Source organism: Typopeltis vanoorti, chromosome 2, assembly GCF_054136105.1.
Source record: "Typopeltis vanoorti isolate ZY-2024b chromosome 2, IOZ_Tvanoo_1.0, whole genome shotgun sequence".
Taxonomy (NCBI): domain Eukaryota; kingdom Metazoa; phylum Arthropoda; class Arachnida; order Uropygi; family Thelyphonidae; genus Typopeltis; species Typopeltis vanoorti.
Window position 1 is genome coordinate 185,567,948 of NC_143550.1, and position 18,593 is coordinate 185,586,540.

Genomic DNA, 18,593 nt, shown 5'->3' on the forward strand with positions numbered 1-18,593 from the left:
GGCAAGAGCGTGGTTGACAAGGGTGTTAGAGCTAGGTTTTTTACTTGGAGAGTGGTGAATGAGTGGAATAAGCTTCCAGAGTCTGTTGTGAGTGCTACGACCGTGAATGAGTTCAAGGCAAGGTATGATAGATACTGTGTCAATGTCGAATAGTTGTTCTTGACATGATGTTAGGGCCTCCCTCGTTGAGTCTGGCGACTCCTTGGAGTTTTCCGGAACAATAATAATAATAATAATAATAATAATAATAATAATATAGAAAGTTTTGTTACCTTGATTATATTATATATTAAAGATACCAAGCAATTTTATATATTAAATAAAACTTGGTTTTAATCCATTTCCCAAGTAAGCAAACAGACAAGTCAAGTTTGCCCCTGCACGTTGTCCAAGTCAGGGCGACTCCGCACGTAGTGGAAGTCCGAGGCAACTCGTGGTAAAGGTGGAATTAAGTTTTGATCACTATCCTTAGTATTTACCCTTAATGCAAATCATATCTCCTTGCGGAGATGTATGATGCTATACATTAAGGGAAAGGGCCACTACCCAGACCGGTTTCGACCTCCTTTATTGAGATCTCATCAATGGGAGCCAGGCTTAAGAAATGCCAAGGTTTAAGTAATACAGAGCTTATAAATTTTACCTAAATAATTTGCCAAGGTGCTTTGACCTTACTAATTAAAAATCTCAGGATGAGAGATAGATGTAGAAAGTTTTTTATCTTGGGTATATTATATGGCGCAAACTTGACTTACTTGTCTGCTTGCTTACTTGGGAAATAGGATTATTAAAACCAAGTTTAATTTAATATATAAAATTGCTTGGTATCTTTAATATATATATATATTAAAATTCCAAACAATAATTATACTTTATACTTTCATTCCCTTATTTAGAAACCGAAGATCAATAGCCAATAAATTAGCAGATTTTCCTCCCCACTTCCACTTTGCATAGTTTAGTTAACCGCCATAGTAAGTGAAGCAATCTTTTTTTTTTTTTTTTTTGTGATGAGAGCATCTGCTTCTGCAGTATCCAGAATGACACAGTCCTGATAAGAATACCACACCTTCCAGATGGAAAACCCAAAATCCTATAATCCGATCTGTTTTGTATCATCTATCTTTTTGAAGGCGGAAAGGTCGTAACATTAATCAGATAAAACTCCTTTTCTGTAGTAACATTCATCCGTCAAACTGTGCAGACGAATGGCGTGAGAACACGCAAATCCTCCTCGTCCTCCCATCCCATCAAAAATATTGTCTTAATGTGCGATCGATCCAGGGTGCCATCCCGGACTACCTTGTTCGCATGGTTTAAACTTCTTCCTCCCGTGTGGCAGTTGACTTAGTTTGTATCATCATTAGGGGTCGCTACTTCCCCACCTTTCTCTGCACCCGACACTCACTTCCTGCTTGTGGTGTGTGAAAAGTTTTTCATCGGTTAGAAAGAAAATTAAACTTGCCAAGAAATTATATTCTTGTTTAAGGCTTCACCTGTCCATGTGTAAGCAAATCTCCTCGGTATTTTCCTGGGTCTGGGTAGCGACCTTGACATAATGCTCATCAACATGCACGTCAGAAAGGAAGTGTGCATTGCATTATGGTATATTAAGGCAATTAATATTAATTCATCAACCTTCAAATACAAGGTCGTGAAGAACAAGAATAAACAAGAATATAATTTCTTGGTAAGTAAACTTTGTGTGTGTGAGGAACACTTAATCCATCCATCTCTTGTCGGTCTTCCCCGCCTTCCCCTCTGCATCTTCGCCCTCACTGGGATGTAAATAATTAGGGAGAGACTTCTAATCTTGTTCGTTCACTGGCAACAGCCCTCGGTTTATCAATCTTCTTTGAAAGACTCAACTGACTGAAGCAGATGCTGACAAATGCTGTTCATCTGTTTATGATCGGGATGAATGAATATTCGAAGCGATTGCGATTAGCTGTTCCCTTCTTGATGTTTCCTTCACATTCGGGCAGTTCGTATTCTAATATACAATTTTGCGCTGCTGCTATCGATTTTATTAGGACAGGAAGGCTGCTGGAGATGCACGAGCGGGATTTGATTTATTCCTTTCAGAATTGACGAGTGTCTTGCACACTGTGAAAGATTCCCTCCCTCCCCTACTCTCTCTCTCTCTCTCTCTCTCTTAGTCCAAGAACCAGTTAGCTACGCCAGAGTAGGATGAATGGCAGTTTTTCCTTCTGCAGAGATCGCTGTGGTTGGCTAACTACTTACGCAACGTCTATCATCGATTCCGATTGTCATCTCTGTGCAGTCTTGGGTAAACGAGATACTCGCGATGTGTATAAGATAAAGATCACAGTCCGTGTAATCAGTGCCTGAAAAGAATGACCAGAGAATCGTTCCAAGAGTCGTTTCCAAGCGAACGACGATGCAGATCTTCTAATGGTAATTTTCATGAATATCCAGCAGAAATTTAGCGCACTTCTCTTAGTTCTGTGGCATTTATGGAAAGACAGAATTCAAATTAAGGAGGAATATCTGAGTGAAGAAAAACACAAAAAAATTCTCCTCAGTACATTCCTTATACCCACGTTCATCAATCATGGGGACGCGTGTCGTCAGTGGCAGGTAGGAAGGTGCTAGAGACGTGTCATCAACAAAGCAGATTCATCTCCGAGAAAACATATTAATCTTCCAGTGGAAACCTAGCGGTTTAAAATGGGGAATAATGACGTGGTCTTACGGCATTATCAGCAGATTTGCGAACTTTTTTACTTAATTTTATTAATTACGAACTTTTAACTACGGAAGCATAAATGAAATGTTCAGCGATTTATTTGCCTGATTATTTAAGGAATGTTAATTTGAGACTTCACCAAGTGCAGTTTGAGTGTCGAAGATGCTGCAAAAACTCATCTGTACGCTTGTCACCAAACAGAAAAGATTTTAGCAATGATCGACGGCTACGGTGTGGGTCAAGTGGACATAATTAGAACAACTCTATACATTCTTGCCGATCCTTTAGAAGATGAAAGACACTAGTCTTCTTTTGCCACCAGGATAATAGATTCTCATCTTAGGAATGGTCAGCATCCATAAAAGATCAAAACTAAAAGAAGTTGCAAAATCAGAGAGATCTTATGTGAATTAGACCAAGCGATACGAAAAAGTATATTGTAAACAATAGATGAAGTATTTAGACCTATTGACAGGTGCAATGGTAAACATCTCGCAACATTAATGCGAACAACAAACTTCTTAAATACAGATGATGTGGTTTACCATGGTGTGTTCCTGGTCACGTTTGTTGTACTTTGATTATGCGCCTATGAGGAGATACTGCAGCATTTCCGCTGAACGTCTTCGATTTAATTTCAGAATAATGATTTGATCCAAGAAGTGAGAAGCGCTTTCAGCAAATCTCGTCATGTACTATGGCATATTTCGACACAAGGCCATTTCTTGTAGAAAACGTTCTGCCTTTTCATTCATAATCATTCGCCGAGAAAGTTATTCATTGGAATGAACTGTGAAGAAATTGTGAACCATCCTTCATAGTAGCTCTGTTTCTTCCCGGGCATCATCTGCTTCGATTCTCTGAGCAAGAAGATGCAGGTCGTGAAGGTGATTGATTTCACGGCACTCTCCAGGTAATAAATAAGCAAACTGATGTAAGCACGTCACAATGATTCCGGTAACATTGCAGGAATGAACTTCATACCATTCTTACAATCAGACTCATGCACAGGCTCATAGCTGTCTGTTTCGATTTTTGACAGTTAACCCCAGGTAGTAAGCAACTGATATGAGCAGTTAGTTGCTTATCAAGGTACTGGATTCGTTAAGCAGAATAGTGCAGGAAATACAATTACTCAAAACAGAGTTAATTTGTATGTAATCTATAGAAATAAGTTCTAAAAATAATGCAAAAATCCTCTCCTGCATTTTTATCATTTTCTTCGAGAAGTTTATGACTGGCCCTCATTACACGAACTTCGTCTCTATGGAAAATGAGACAAGGAGATTACTACAAAATGTTGAAAGAAGCAAATGGATGCCGAAAAGAGAAATATTTAAAGCTTTTAAGAAAAAAAAAAGAATGCAGTTGTAGCAATGTTTTCATTTGACCAAATGATGTGCCATTGCTGCTCTAGGATTCCACCGAGGCTTCAGATGATTTGACGCGTTCCCCGGATAAATGCAGACAGACGATGGGGGGGGGGGGGTATAACGTATTTTATTATTCAATTTAAGTCCTTCGATTTCACGTTGACCACCAAGAGTTTACATCTGCTCACTTAGGTAATTACGGGCACCTGATGAACAAACAATCTTTCCCGTTTACTTTTTTCGCCAGGTGTCGATATTGAAGCAGGATTCAGTGAAACATTTTGGAAAAGGCAATGCTCTCAGAAAACCACCCACAAGAAAACGATCATGAAGCTGACTGGAAACTTATTCTTGAAAGATTGATTTCCCTGAAGCTGCAGTGTTGGGCATTTCTGCTGAGCCAACACTCTGAGTCTAATGAGATAAGCAAAAATTTTCAAAATGGATAACAGAAATAAATCCCGCAGCAGAATTTTAGTAGGCACAAAGTTGCGGTAACAACCCACAGCCAATTTCGTCTTAGTTGTCTTTGCGGAATAATGCAACTGCATCACGGTTGATTCTTTCGCCATAATTCCAAATCGCAACTGCTGAAGTGCTTCATTTTGCTGCCCCAACAGTCATTTCGGACTCAGAAGGATTTCAACAATGACGAGTCTTGTTTTATTGGCGCTTTATCGTATAAAAAAATTCCACGGTTTTGAGATGAGAAAAAAACAAACAGCTGCTTCTATTATTTCTGCAACTCCTTGAAGATAAAATAATAAATAACTGGAAAACATTTTTCCAGCTCTTTATTATTTTCATGGCCACGTCGTAAGCCAAAATCCCTTCATGGGAAAGCGATGCATCGTATTTTACGTCAATTTGAGCACTTTTGTTATTTTCACTCTCCGTGAAAGAACAAAAGGGAAGGACAGCTGGCTTGGTAAAAGTGCTTATAACGATGAAACCTCCACCAACATCGGTCTCCATTACGACGCTCCTTGGGAGAACTCGCTGACACATACTCATCCACATATGTGATACATCCACGCATTTTGTCATCTCCGTGGCGGTTATGTGATGATAACGCCATATACTGAAATCTCCTTGTTCTGGAAGTCACGAGTCAATGTAGCATACTGTCCAGTACTAATAAAAAAAAAGTAATATCTGGTACACTTTTTTCCTCTTAAATTTCTTTTTAATATCTGACCCACAAAGATCGCAAGACATCTGTTCCGAGTGAAGGTAAAAGGGTATGAAGATACCAAAAATTTATTGACATGTTGAGGAGGCTGCACCAAAGACCAGAAGTAGATGGAATGAGGGGGAGGAGATGTTGGTTCGATATCTTTGTAGGTGTATGCTGAATGGATAAATATTGAATGGCAAGGAGCACAATTTCCAAGCAGCTCCATTACATTAATTTCGTTTGTGGTGACAAAACTCCAAAGCAATTCTGTTATTTTTGGTCACATGACTACTTAAGCGGTGGTTCGTAGTTCGCAAAGCTGTTTGGCAAAAAAAGGGGTTGCTATTGAAATGAAATTGGTAATGGCAGCCACAACAGTTTACATTAGCGCTGGCTGTATTTTATGCACGTGATGAATTTATACACATTGAACAAGAAAAATGTAAGAGATAAGCAGGCAGAGGAAATGTTTGAGAAAGCCTCAAATGCTTCTTGCAACCTCAGAGTTATGTTTTCTGTGCGCAGCATGCAGTTGTCCGATTCCTGGCTGTCTCCAGAATTGTTACACACGTGACAGTTTACATCTCTGAACAGATATGTTTCTCGGAAATTAAGAAAGAAAAATCCCAGGCACGCACATTTGTTGGAGTTATCGCCTAGAGTTTCCATTTAACTGTTAAAAGTTAACGTTTCCGAGATATTTTTGTGCTAATTGAATTGACCTTTTACATTTAGAAATGCAGAACCCATGACGCCCCTATAGCGAACGCAGATTAATCACAGGGATAGTTTAAGTATTTGTAGGAATTTCACGAGCTTATTGAGTCCACACTGAGTATTCTCATCGGTTTGCTTCCTTTTGCAGTGAACATCACCATTTACAAGAAGATTTTCCCTCGATTGTCTCACCTTTTGCCTCTCCAAAGTGGCACCACCGCACCTGAATGCGAGCGAAGACACGAAGGTAAGTGACTTTCTTGATATTGGATTAAGTTTCTATGAAATAAGGCATTTCAGGATAGACCCTTGCAGAAAGAAATGGAATAAAATGAGTGAGGTTAGACGCAATTCCTTTCTCATTTTTTGAGACGCAAAATATCTCTCTCGATCATGGCTTCCATAACGTCGTCGTAACCTTTGTCGTTCGATAGAGAAAACTCTGAGATATAATCTTCCATTTGTTTATGATACGACGAACCTTTATGGGTGCATTCAAATGAAGTTGAATTTCCTCGTAGTGGAGGTGACAGAATTTTTGTTCTCTGAATCTCGTATTTCACCTCACAATTCTGCAATACTTATTTACAATATTTACAATATTAAATCTACTATACCATTAGAGTGAAAATATCATTGATTAGTGGCGATAATTACCTCTGGTATAATTTGAAGCTCAACGTCTTACGATGATAGCCTTCCAGAGCCATCTGGTGGGGCAGCTTTAAAGGGAGAGAAAGAGAGAATAAAAAATATTTATGGACATGCGCAGTTCTTTGCACCTCCTTATGCACTCTTTACTCCAACAATTCCCGTTACAAAAACAAAGCGAAGTATTTTTCTTAGCAATTGTGTTCGCCATGCGCGTCCACTCTGAAGCTGTTAATCTTCTCTAACCGTAAATTAGATCTTAGTGTCGAATTCCCCCCCACCCCACCCACACACCGAAGAGATACTCGGCGTGGTGTGTTAGAGTTATCTCTCGGGTTTAAGAACCACATTTGACTCTCAGCCAGCACCAGTAGAAAAATATCTTAATGCTTTCTTACTAAATAAAAGCATTCATTGGACCAAACAGCGGCCGTTTCGCATAACTTCCTTAATTGAAATTATTTTTGTTTCTGTATTGCATATTATGGATTTTCTCTTCAGTAGATCGGTAAATGTGATGCTCTTGGTGCGAAAGTTCAAAGTTCGAATGCCGTAAAAAAAAGTCTTCAGAAAGACTCTTTTTAAAGACTTTTCGCCTAATAATGAATTTGCCCATTTCGAGATCAATCGCTGCTCCACAATTAAATTTCTTTCGTTGTTAAAATTTAAAATTCTAGTTAGATGATATCATATTCACGTCATGCACGTGATCGGGCCTGACATAGTGACCTTCAAAGCAAACTGTAGTCCTTCTGTCTTTTGTAACAAAGTTGCCAGATTCCTCTACGTTAGCTCACTCTGCATCATGATAGAGGGTTTAATCTCCTCAGATTTCACCGCCATCCATTATTCCACTTTTTCCTTTGACGAATGTTATAGTGCTAAATTATTAGAAACTCAAAATCAATCAGTAACCAATAACCACTCCACGAACTCTGACCTTCTTGCTGTACTTCGCTGGAACGAGCAGAATCTTATAAATTTTAAGACTACAAAAACTCACTTCTAACTTATGTGAAGAAAGACTTCACGTCACTTCCCCGAAAGTCGAAAATATCCGGATACTCACACGTAACCATATCTCTTTCTTGGACTGACCTATAACCTTTAGTCGGTCCTGTATCTAACAAATGCATCTAACCCACAAGTTTTGCAGCCGTTGAAACCCCTATTATTTTCCAATCAAGCCATTAATTTCCACTTGTACAACTTCTTACACTGTGTAAATCCGAGTCCTCTCCAAACATGGAAATTGCTCATATATTTGGACTGGCGCACCCGAATTCGAAGATTGCTTGATGCTGTACACAAGAGAGCATTACGACTTATTAATTATCCCTCTCTTATAGATGCACTCGATTCGAATCCCTCTCTCATAGTCCTAAACGTTCTACCTTTTATCATTTCTACAGATGTTTTAATGGTCTGCTGAGCTGACCACTGTCTGCATTTTCTTCCAGAACTGTGGGAACAAGAGCAGCTGCCGGCCAACTTCTTTCTCCTCTTTCAGCTCGGGGGAAGACAGTGTAGCGGATGCTGTTCCAAAGAACAGACTGTTTCAGTGGAAGATTTCTCTCTTCCTTTGCAACAGCATTCACTACACTGTTAATTTTTTTTTTTTGTTTGTAAGTCAGAATCGGTGGCATCTGGTGATTTCTCTGCAGTTGAAAAAGGATTTTTCGATTAGTTTGGTGATGTCTTGAAGCGATATCAGGTGATTTTTGCGAACACGTTGACAGGCGTGTTTGGCGTATTCAAGATAAAGGAATAAAAATAAACATAACCTCGCTTTTTTTTGAAGAATAGGAAGGAAATTACAATATAGGCTATTGGTTATGGAAGATCTTAAGGCTTCAAGCGACTGATTATTACAAGTTCATGTACCGAAGAAAGAGAGTGGATGGAGTACAAATACCTAAGAAATGCCTCCATTGGTAGGTAGGGATATTAAGGTTACGAAGTCATCTGCCTTAACACGTAGTGACCAAAGAAGAAGCTGGAAACACATTCCCCACGGAAAGAAGATAAGTTACAGGATGAAATTTTTGCTGAGGAGGTGTTTCTGTCAAATCCGAACAAATACCTTAAAATGTGCAGAGAGCAACCAAATGATTTTCTCCAAACATTTTCATTACTTTTGTCCAAAGGTGGAGGATTGAAAGCCAGATTGAGAGTGAGGGAATCTACATTGCTTGTCACTAGATGGATATCAGCTAATTTAGCCAATAAACGCTGTTTTTTTCTCAGATAATTCTGATCTCTGGTTCTACTGTTGAAAGATGTGATCAGACTAAATGAAACTGATAGTTTCTGGAATCAGCTCTGCTGAAGCTTTCTTCGTACTCGGGCTCACTAAAAGTCAATTCTATCGTTTCTCTCTATCGGTGGTAAAGAGAAACATTTTCTCTGAAGAAAAAGCATCTCGCCCTTTTTACTAATTTCTTTCCATCTTCACGTATCTTAGTTAACATTTACTCTGCCTTCAAATATATCAACTTATTTCAGTTTCTCTTGTTTAATGTGGTGAACATGATCTTTATTCCATCTCCTTGGAATAAAGATCCCAGCTTGATATCTCCTGTTTGGACATCAGATATTATCGCTTTCCTTACTTCAGTTATTGAGGAGTACATATTGTAAACAGCAGAGAGATAGTGTACAATGCTGCTGTAAGCTTAAATTAATGTCCGTCCATTCTTTCCACTCTGACTACTGACGTACAGCATAAGGCGAATAACATTTGACGGAAGTGTTTCAGAGAACCTTTATCTTCGCAAACTTCGATACACCTTTCCTCCTGTTAGCAGTAGTCCTGTCACTCCTGAATCCTCATTCCATTTTATGAAATAAAGGTCTGACATTAACAGAAACGCACCCCTCAGGCATACGAATTCGCTACTTGGTTGCTTGTTAGTGCTGCTTTAATACACTTGGAACATTCTGCTGCTGCTGATAGGCATTCTAATCAACTATCAGCATACAAATTCCTTACTAGCGTCTCTCTCCCGGGAAAGAAATACATGACAGGGAACGCCACACCTTTGAAAGTAGCTTCAAATTGAGTAATTTAAACGCAGTATCTTGAGGCTTGGGAAACCATTAGCTACTGAAATAAACTAAGGGAATATTAAGAAGAAGTGGATTCTAGCAATCTTATTTCGCTGCAAATAAATATTCAATTTTCCGTTGGTTTAAGGAAATTCTTTGCTGAGAGGATCAATGGAGAACGAAGGAAACAATTAGAAGGAATTCTGTTTTTGCTGTTTCTAATTTATTTCTCTTTAAGTAGGAATTCAGACACTTTAAAATATGAGGAAAAAAGTAGAATGCAGAGACAAATCACTGAGGAGAAAGTGAGTGAGATAATTTTCTATGCAGCAATTCATCTCTCTCATTCTTTCAGATATTCCTGAAGATATCGAAACTGGCGAACCATTCACACAAAATATATTCGCCGCGAATTGATTCACTCGAGACGACGGATGCTTTGAACAGAGAATTTATATAGACGGTCTTAACCTGGGGCACTTCTTCACTGATAGGAATAGAACCGACATCATTGCAAAGACAGGCAATTATGTCTTGCGACTATGCCACGAAGGCGCATAAAATAAGGGAGAATGAGTTAAAGAGAGCGTGTCTTACGCGTATCTCCTCAAACATGAGCGTTTTAAATTATATTTCTTCAAAACACAAACTCCATCTCTGAATATGCTTTACATAAATTCCATCTTTTTAATCTTTTATTTTAGTGAAATGTTCCAAGTAGTCTCGTCAAAAAATTCCTGTCTGGGAAACTGGAGCCATCTGTGACTTTGCAGAAAGCCAATTCTTCATCGGTATAAACAGACAGGAAGTTATCTACATTCCTATCTGCTCATTTGAAAGACAAGTCACGTGCTGTCCACCATTCGAATATCATTTTGTGCTTTGGAAACAAAGGCGTCGTTCTTTTTGGATGCCAACAACTCCCGATGTTACATACTATCATCGAGAAGCAGAAAGGTGTTGACCATCGTATGACCAATGAGGCTCTTTCTTTACGTATAAGAACATTTATGCCATCGAATTATTTACAAAGATAAAATGGTGGGTGAATGCGATGTGCGTATCACTTCGACTTCGTCGCTTGCGTGAGCAGCTCAGTCAAAGTGTCATCTTTTGGTCATAACTCGGTCATCAGAGGCTCAGCTGTCGTTTTTCACTTTGCGATTTACAGAGACTGTTTTCTTCCCCTTCCTTTCAGAAAGACATCTCTTTATATATTTCACTGACGTTAAGCATAAATAACTTCTCCATTTATAAATAATTCGTTTATAGATTATAGCCTATAAATAGATAAATGAATCATCCATTTATTGGCTGGTGACACAACAACAACGTTACTGACTTGCTGGGTGAAGCATAAAATGCTTTTTGTTTTCCCTATTGCCAGTGTCGAGAAGCTCTTGGGGGGGGGGGGGGAAGGTTGTGAGCTTTATGCTCGCACTTTGTGGACTATGGGGTTAGCTCTGTTCTGCTGAGAGCAGGATCGCCTTGGGTCTTTTATGTTTGTGCTAATCGTGTTCACTGTAACTTTAAGCTTGTCTGATTAGTGCTGGGGACTTATATCCTTTTAAGTACTGGCTTAAAGGGGCGAAGCAAGAATGCTTTTCATCTTCCCCCTTATATGTAAAGGACAGTGTAAAGATAAGGTGTTATTGAGCTAATAAAGCTCTGATCTTGGCATGAGGGTAACAGCAATGGCTGAGCCTCAGTCAGAACTTTATCGGCTACAGCATTGTCATCCATTACCCTCCAAGGGTATTAATCACCGCATCTCACGGTCGATTAATCAGCTGGGGACTTCATGAAGTAATGCAGAAGTCATATTTGAATATACTAGTAGCACACGAGTTATTACTTAAATACTCTGGATTAAAGGGAGTTGTTGAAAGCTTTTACACTTGTTTATACTACAGATTAAACATACCAATAAATTAGATTCTTAGTTTCATCCTTTATTCAGGCGCAAGAACAGGGTTTGCAAAGAGGCTGATGACTGCACATCAGTTGCCTTAGTATCCCATAATGCAACGCACATATCATTACGGCCGTGTATAATGCTATGCATAATGGAAAGAACCACTACACAGTTGTGGCTACTCACTACTCAGTATGACATCTGCATTATTTCGACCTTGATATCACTTCTTGATCTGGCTCTCACTGATGAGACCTCAATAAAGGTCGAAACCTGTCTGGGTAGTGGCCCTTCCCATAATGCATAGAATTATACATGTCTGTTGTGTTACATTATGGGATATACTAAGGCAATTGATGTGGCGTCATTAGCCTCTATATTCAAGTAGCCCAGTCGTGAAGTGAATTCACTTGCAAATTTCATTTGCTTACCCTTGAATAAAGAATATAATTTCTGCTTCTGCAAACTATTTATACTTTATTTCCCTAAACTTCACTAAGGACAGAAAATATTTGAGCTGATTTTATTCCCCTTTCCCTCTCGTCTACTTGATTTAGTTATACCCTAACTGGTTTAAAAGGGATTGCATGTTTGCAGTCAAGAAGGCGAATGAAAATTGCAAAAATATTTTCTAGTTCCTTTAAAAGTAAATTACTGAGAATTTAGGAATTGAATGTGTACACTATGTTGACAAAAAGTATTTGGACAAGTAATTGTGTACACATTCAATACATTTTACTTGCATTTCTAGTCCCGATTGGGCACACATTTGACCTGAATGACAGGAAGTACCCTTCGGAGGATGCTTTCAACCAATTTCTGAAACTTCGCAACAGGAATATTCTTCCATTCCTCGAGCAAAGCTACCCCCATTGCTGATGCTGACGAACGCTGTGGTCTAGAGCGAATTCGGCGTTCGGATTTGTCCCAGAGCTGTTCGATGGGGTTGAGGTCTGGACCCTGAACCGGCCAGTCCAACACTTCAACGTTGTTTTGTGGAAACCACTCTCAGAGACGCGGTGTAGAATGGTGTGGAGCATTTTCGTGCTGAAACATACAAGGGTCGCTGCGGAAGTACTTACTGTCGGAAAAATGAAGTTGTCCAGGATGTTTCGTACCTCCGGTATGAAACCGATCACTTCCGATTTTGCGAAAGGATTTTGCACCCCTCAGGTAGGAAGAATGGCAAGAGGATAAACATACGATTATTCGACAGAATATACCGGCCTCGTAGCCATAATTGCTTCGGTATTTAATTCCAAAGGGCTGCAATCGGTTTCGGAAGTACGTGAGTGGTTTTTTCCAAACTGGTCATGGAAATGCTCGAGTGCTTCTACGAACTTATTAGGAGAATATAGAGGAAAAATGATCCCTTTTGTGTTCCTAATCCCAAGTAATATTCAAGTGTTTCTGTAATCAGTCATACGGTTGTAGTTAACAAACCAGATTCCTTCTGGAAGTATGCAACTTCTTTAATTGCATCAGCCTTCGACGTACTTCGCAAATTAAGTATGAAAGAAATGAAAATTAATCTAGAAAAAAGTTATTATTATTACGTGAGATCTCCAAGGAGTCGAAAGACTCATCGAGAGAGGACGCCTTCTCTACAACTCTCCATCTCCACCACTCCACCAACCGAAACCAACATCATCTGCACCAACGCCATCTACCGCCGACCACCACTACTAGTATTTTCACAGTCAATCACAAACATTCATGTCCACGGCGGGATTCGGACCTGCAGACTTATGGCTGGAGAGCGGATACGCTAACCACTCGGCCAACCAGGCCGGCTGAGTTCCTGACTAGAATCGAATTGCTCTTCAGCGGATCTTGAGAATGCTTAATTATGTCTTTGTTTCTTCGGAATATTGTCGAAGTTACCACTAGGACTCAAAGGTGCCCCCAAAATGTTTAATGAACTTAATATAACAATTAATGTGAAAAGAGCAATTCTTTCATCATTTCCTTATTTTATTAATTTTTTTATCGTATAAGCTTGGAGGTTAAACTTTAAACATTTTAAAGGGTTCTTATTATTATGTATGTCTTCTCATCGATAGTAACTACGAGAAAAGTAACGTGTATTGCATTTCTGGATCTCCACTGATCCCGAGCTATGTATTATTTCTAGTGTTGTACTGTGAAATTTTGTCTCGCTGGAGAAAGAAAATTCTTGCGTCCAAAACTGAAATTTTCAATTTTATAATCGAAGAAGCTTCTTCAAACATCTTTTTAATGTCAGCGATGCCATCTTGTCTTCTTGAAGTTCATCTGCAAATATAATAAAGATGGAAATATGATAAATGAAGGTTCTTGTATTTCGCATGAGTGGTCTGTTCTTATTACCCATTCGTTTGTCTTATTTGATAGAATCTCCTTTCTCCAAAGAACAGGGGTGTGGATTTTAATGAGACTGACTATCTCACCTTTAGTTATTTAAGCGATTTGGAATCCACTAAGCACTTTGCTTAGTGGATTCCAAAAGAGGATTCAGAAGCTGCATGTTGAGAAGTCTAATCCCTATCCCTCAAAGTGCTGTGTGTGATAGGTTGGGAATCTGTAATGTGTGCAATCGCCTACCAAAATGTGTGCAATCCCATTCCGAATGGTTCACTTTTTCTTTGTACTGTTACTACCGGAAATAATTGTACCTTCCTGACCTATTATTGTATGAAGATACCCAAGTTAGGAAACAGCTAACTCACGATTTCCAGCTTACACGTTGATTATCAACATTGCTGACAACAAATATCAACCTACAGTGTTTTTGAGTGCTTGCCATAAATGTAAAATTTCATAGCAAAAAATCATTAAACGACTAGATGTATCTCAGTAGTGCGATACATGATATATATCTAAGAGAAAGTGCCGCTACATAGAGGTCACATTTTGTTAGCGTTTGTATCTTTACACGTCCGGAGGACAAATCATCAATATAGGTACTTCACGGGGAACTTGAATTATAGCGCTAAATGCATCCCCCACCTTGAACAGACTTTCTCTCAGATTTTCTCGGTCAGTGCACAATCGCACTCATGCCTCCAATAGCCGATGGCTTGATCAACCCCTTTGTTGGTTCTTCCACAAAATGTGGACCGATGAGAATTTCCGATCACTGAGCAGGTGTTTAATAACTCAAAGCCGCTCCAGCGTTTCCAGCAACACGGAGAGCAACCGTTCGAAACAGAACAGCTTTACGATCGGGCTCCAAAACGCTGGATGAGAACATACGGGATGTATCCTCACATAGCCATGTTGCCACTTTATTAGTGCCGTTCAGATGCACGCGTTGTTGCTTCATTAACAATGACACACGTGTTCCTTCAGGTGACTGCAGTCATCCGGGGATTCCGATTGCTCCAAATGTGACTGCTTCTTCCCAGCACGTGCACTAATTTTCAGCGATTCGCATATTGAGGCTGCGTAAGCAACGATTACGAAATGCCGCCTTCGTGAAGTTCAGGCATGTAGGGCGCTTCAGGGAAATGTTACACGCGCAGACGGTACTAATCAATTTGCGATATGTTGAGGCATTATGTGGCAGCTAGTCATCCTTCTCTCTCTCGCTCTCTCTCACTCATATTGGATGGGGGAGGGTCATATACGCGTGTCCTAATGAAGATGCAGCCATAAAGATGCAGCCGTTAATTTATCCATTAAGCTTTTCATCTCGATGTTCCATCGAGACTTCTTGACAATGATAAATAAGGTACGTGCTTTATCAATTAAACAGCCACGTGACTCGTAACCAAATTAAAACAGCAAAGACCGAAGCTAAATGTGGCTTTATTAGTGAATCAGATTAGCAAAAAGTAAAGAAAGCAGACCGGAATCCGATGCAAGCATTTTTACGGTAATAAATTCAGACTGTGTTTCATTTAGTGATCCTATGGCTTCGTCGCATTTCTTTTAAAAGTGCGCATGCTCATCTTTCTTTGCTTCCTTTCTTACTGCATTGAAAACGTACACATGAGACTATGAGAATTTCGATTTCTGCGAAAATTAAAAGTACTCTTTCGAATATGTGCTAATTAGTGTGTACTTTTAAAGTAATCGAGCGTCGTTTTTTTAATTTCCCACGAAATACGAAATGCCTGGAATGTGAAGAGCACGTTTGCGTGAGATCATCTCATCCATCATGCTGGGTCAGCAGATGCCAGGGATCAAAAGAAGACGAGGAAGCTCTTCTACCGAACGGAACACTTTAGCGCAAAGAGAAAGACCGGAATTAGCCGTCAATTGACATGTTTAACTTCTCACCCTTCTCTGCAGTTCTTCTTCAGAGAAGGGTGAGAAGTAGTTAGAATCGGTATGTGATGCGTGGATCATAACGATCTTCGTAATGGCACGTGATTGCAAGTAGAAACTACTTGCAATCAGCCAGAAATACGATGTACAAAATTTTCAAAAAAGAACATCCGACGCGAACTTCTATCTTCTTCTTTCTATCATTACCGAAAGTTTATTGGCGCTAATTACCATCAAAAGAAATTTCACCGTCTTGAAATTTGTTCTTCTTTCTTGGCTCAAATAGCCACATTACAGGATGCAGTGCTCACTCCGACTTCGCTATGTTTTCTTCCCATCGATGCATTTCTTTTTCTTTGAGTTTGGAGTCTGATATTAAAAAGAAGTTCAAGCCGAGCCTCTTTGAGATGAGACAATCAAACATCAGCAATCGCCATGAGGTTGACATAAAGGAAATTCAGCTCACAAAACCACTGTGGAACACGGAAAACATTAGAATATTGTCGATTTCCATCTCAGGGATTCCACGGAATGCCCTCCCAGAATATTATCCAGAGATAGTGAATAGAAAAAGCTGCCAACTCTCACTCTTCTTTTACCCCATTGAAACACAACATCGAGGTGTAAATGTGCAACTGAGCTTCACATGACATGAGAACAGATTCTCCGTGAGTGCGGTTAATGGGCGGCAACATATTGTGAATCTGTTTAGAGCGAAGGCGAACCACACCAATGTGCCAAACACGTCCTATTTTATGGACGGATCATTTAATCAAAGTCCACCGACAGCACTAATATAAGTTAATAAACATTCGTGGTGGAAATCCACGACATGCAAGGAAAAAATGAAAGCCCTCAAGCCGCTTGTAAGTGATGGAAAGACTGAATTATTAAATCAGTTTAACGCTCTTATCGTGGCCATCGACAAAGAGTAATCCTAAATCATGTCAAACATTCAAATGGGATGGGAAGTGTGAGTCTGTAAAATGTAATGTTTTGTATCTTCATTAGGAGGAAACATTTGACTTGAATAAGGATATTTTTATTTTATATTTGGTGTAGTTACAAAATTAGACGAAAAGTTAAAAACTATTTATATTTGTATACTTTTTGAAGTTTTACTTTAAAAATTGTGGTGTGGAAAATACAAAAGGAAGCTTGAGGAATGAGGTGTAAGTCTTGAAAAAGCTTCATTTAAAGATAATCTCGAGGTTACTCTATTTAAGATTAGGTGACCCTACCAACACTTGGACGTCTCTGTATTTCCCTACGTTCATTCGAAAAGGAAATCGCTTCTGACTAAACGGAATCTCTGAAGACTACTTTATAAAAGTAGTTTTCCGAGAATCTGTTATTCAGAAATCGTGACTTACGTGTGTTTGCACGTTCGGAAGCAACTAAATATTAAGAATGCGTCTGTTAGCAAAGGCGGCAAAAGGTTTGCTCATTTCAGAGTTCGTCGATGGGAATGAAGATGTCTACTGTGCGATCACAGATGCAAGTGGTAACTATTTTGCTTGTACAACAGCTGGAAAATTCTTCTTGGCAATCTGCCAGCGACGGCTATCGCTTCTGTGGTTGGACAGTATAAGAGAACTTTCCTAGAACGAACTGCAGGAGTAAATTGACGATCCTGGATGGATTACAAATGCTAATATGTTCACGAAGCCAGCGTCCTCTGTTATTGAGGGAATGAGAATAATGTTATCTGTACAGTGGTGCTTTCTACGGTTCGAACTCCAGTTCTCTACTGCTAGCACTAACGGCTAGATAATAATGATATCACTCACTTGATGGATTTTCTTAATTATCGTTTCGAGAAACGCATCTCCCGGTTTATCACGTGATCGCTTGAGAAAATTTCCAGCTTCAAATGCTGTTTTGGTACAACGAGAATTTGCTGCTGAAGTCCGCATTTAAGACAACGTTCCCAAAACCTTTGTCAAGTTGAGATTCTAAATGGAACTGATGACTTTTTGGGGTTTTTTCATCCCCGACACACATCAATATACTCCAGAAGGGAAATTAGCAAACGCACATAATGTAATATATTATCTAGAACACAGGTGTCCACATATATGTTTCACTGCTGTGTAAATGAAGAGTCGCAGTAATTAATATTAAGGAAATATACTTGTAGTGAATGGGTAATGAATGTTCGCAAAACAAATTCTGTAAAGTACTGTAAGACGCAAATACTTTCGTTGAATAAGAGCAATGTTTTAAATACTTCCAAAAAGACGATAAAACTATGGAAATAAATAAAATCAATACATAATATTATAGTGTATATCATGCATTTCGACTTATACAAATATTATTGTATAAGTCGAAACGAATAATTTTTCAGCTCTCTGAGTTGTCCAACGAAGTTCATTCGATGCCAACTCCAACACAACAGATCTAATTTGAAATTCAATTGATGGAAAAACTGACATCAGAATCAACAATTCACTTCTTTACTTAAGTAAACCTAATTTCTCGTGACAGAAGGAGCGCTGTGGGGAGATGTTACACTTTGTTTTTCGGATGAGAACTAGGGCAGTCAAAAAGAGAATGGCTAATAAGATTCTTTCAAATCGATCTTTTTTCTTCGCGCGCTAATTAAAAGTAGCTCCTCGTATGACAGAAAAAATATTAATGGCGACACAAAGGCATAGCTGCCTGTTCTTTGTTAGTCATTAATTATCCATCTGGGACTCCCAAAACATCTCTCACTGGACCAGATGATAAAAATTCCACAAATAAAAT